Consider the following 2,938-nt stretch of genomic DNA (forward strand, 5'->3'; position numbering starts at 1 on the left):
CTGGAGCCCTCCACTACGGCGTCTCTCATAGCCTTGGTCGCTTTGGGGCGTTAAACTCCGCAAACCAAACCAAACCAAACTTTTCAACAACTCACGTTTTGAAAAGACTAGTTCCTTATTTTTATAGTTTTCAAATCTTTCTATAAGTGGTGCTGTTTTTCTATTGACACGCTCGAGTCTGTGTGCACGGGTGATATCTGAACTACAGATATCAACTTTCATAGCGGTCTTTATTATTTGAATTTTTTTTGCTCCGATTCGGATGACGTTTCATCTACATTGTCAGTTATCCCATAAAAAGACAAATTGTTCTGCCTAGACCGATCCTCAGCGTCTTCAAGACGGTATCGAAGCGCAACATTGTCTTTATCGAGGCGCTCTATTGCAGCACGCAGCTCTTTCATATCCTGGGGGGGAATTCTGTAACGCTCTCAATACAAAACCAGTCTCAAACCGCTCAACTTGCCCTGCTCCTATTGGTCGGCGGCCATATTGAAATTTTGCGTCATCACTGATCTCACCGGTGACTGCGCTTACGTCATCAACAAGACTAAAGTGGTGACGTTGCCCATGAGCTGAATATTGACTGAAATTGTGAGCGAAACGAGGTAACCCCAAAACCAGTCAACTGAGTAGAGCGAAAATGGCGGCTGTGTTCCTTGCGTTGCTATAGCGTTGCGCTGGCTGTGTGGCAGTTGTGTCGGTGCGATCCACGGCGTAGAAGGGAGCACGAAGACGCGTTTGACGTACCGGTCTAGTTGTTCCGACTGTGTTCGACACGGAAACCAGCAGAAAGTGGAGTGACTGTGCGGCGATTGCCGACGAACATCGATGAACGGGGGCTCACGCAGCTCACGGACGAGTGCGCAGTCACTGCGGCTGCATGCGCACCGCGTTTTTTTGCTATCGGGGGCTACCAGCTTGCGTCGGGAACGTAACATCGTTTGCATCGCATAGGCATCGATCAGCAGGTGCGTGCGCTGATAGCGGAAGCCATCGGGCGGAACGCTGATTGTCGTCAAGGCGCCGCGGTGCGATATGGAAAGAAGTCGCTAGGCAAGGGGTTCTACGTTGTGAACATCACAGTAGTGAGTAAATGTTGGTTTTGACTGTGTGTGTTTGGCTACGACTTCGAAACGTCATTGTAAACTTGTATTGTGCCTATTTTATTACAGATCTGCGACGCGAACATACGCACTTTTGACCCTCGTTGCCCCGTGGGACCAAGGACTCCAAACAACGCGTTCGTCTAGCGGTACTCCTGCACGCCGAAAGGTGAACGAAGGCCTGCTAAACGCCTGCGACTTTTTCTTGGGTAAGGTGTAAAAAACTCGCGTCGGTTATCGAACGATATTGATTATATATGCATTAATATGTGCAATCGACCACTTGCTGTAAGTTGGCTTCTCTGCAAGTCTTGTTTTCTAACCAAAAGGACTCGTTCCCCCTCGCAATGTTAAATAACGAACAGAGGAAAGATCTCTTTTCTTTCCAGCTGTTGTCTTCGAGATTACCCAGCGACACCTGACGAAAGTTCAATACCTGTTAATACCTCAAAATACAGGACGAAGGGACTAGGGATTGTAGTGCCTTGCCCCCATTCGTTACGCTCCCTCCCTACGACACGTTCGCTACTCGAAAGTGTGAGTACGCTGCAAAAAGCGCCTGCTTCTTTTCGTTTCAGCAAGAACTAGAAGAGTGTTGTGTGATAACGAGACCTTTTGGTTGGATTACGAGCCTTACAGAGAAGCTGACTTGTATTTCGGCGAGTGATCGATTGTCTGAATTCGCTGAAGCTGCATGCATAAGACGGACTAGTTATGCATATGAATGCTTGTTAATGTACAAATTTAGTGTTATGGCACCAGGAACCAAATATTCAATGTTTGAAATCTCTTTACTGGCTAAGAAACCGTAGCGCTTGTGTTGTGCAGGTAATCTTAACACATTTTTGTTTATATCCCTGTGAAGCTACAAGGCTATCCTTACAATGATGCTTGCTTGGACCGCCCTGTGACACGTTGCCAACATTCCTGTGAATGTTTACCACCTCACTGTGGGCTAGTTGGTATGGATCTTTGATTGTATACTAGAACATGCAAAAGGCGGACTTAAGTGGATGTCATTGTTTGGTTATGCAGGAGACAGTGACTACCCACTGGAGTCATGGCTGCTTACACCAATGCCAAGTCATCCCAGACCCAACTTGCTGTCCCTTCTCTGCTATCACCTTGCAGCCTGGCACAGTTGGCTGTGGTCACTAGCTGTGTGGTAAACATGCTTAAACCGAAAAGCGTAGCGTTACAGCAAGGTAATAAATATCCATGACGCTTATTGGAATCAGAAAATGGCACCAAAGATTTTTTACTGCCACATATACTCAGTAGAAGCACTTATTTCTTGGCCGCTGTATTTCACTCGAGTGTTTTTATTGACAAAGAGACATCATACATACCAGCACACTTACCTTGATGTACAATGACCATACAACATTGACATGTATATTGCAGAATAATTATCGGGCTCAAAGAAGCCGTTCCCTTTCAACATATTGAAGCTACCTATACAAATAGGTACTGTATGCATGGTGCAGTGTGCAAAACGCTTACATATCAGAGGTAAAAATGCCAGCTGGATGGTATACTACTAGAGATCTTGCTCGCAGTGCTAAATGCTGTAACAGCTGTTAGGAGAATGGTGTACAAATACTAGGCTGCAGTGCCCACAATGATTGCTGAATGATTACAAAATTCTAGTGAAAATAAAATAAGCATCACACATACATTGTTAAGGCAATGTGTGAGCAGGTGTTATGTACACTAATAAAACGTGCAAAACTGCAAGGGGACTGCTGAGCAGCTTTAAAACAGTAGAGGCAGCTAAAACATGAGCGTTCAAAAATATTTTACACCATAAAGATGGTAGAACGAGGGAAATA

At 45.4% G+C, this 2,938-nt stretch overlaps 1 long non-coding RNA gene across 1 annotated transcript; it reads left to right on the top strand.

The window, feature by feature from the left end:
• The first annotated feature begins 876 nt into the window (after positions 1-876).
• LOC146188041 (uncharacterized) lies at positions 877-2,348 on the top strand. The gene is made up of 3 exons (XR_014707480.1): positions 877-1,088; positions 1,176-1,315; positions 2,142-2,348. It is a non-coding gene; the product is annotated as an uncharacterized LOC146188041 (long non-coding RNA).
• The last annotated feature ends 590 nt before the right edge of the window (positions 2,349-2,938 follow it).

The sequence above is a fragment of the Amblyomma maculatum genome, chromosome 5 (genome assembly GCF_055883805.1).
Source record: "Amblyomma maculatum isolate TAMU_Amacu chromosome 5, ASM5588380v1, whole genome shotgun sequence".
Classification (NCBI taxonomy): domain Eukaryota; kingdom Metazoa; phylum Arthropoda; class Arachnida; order Ixodida; family Ixodidae; genus Amblyomma; species Amblyomma maculatum.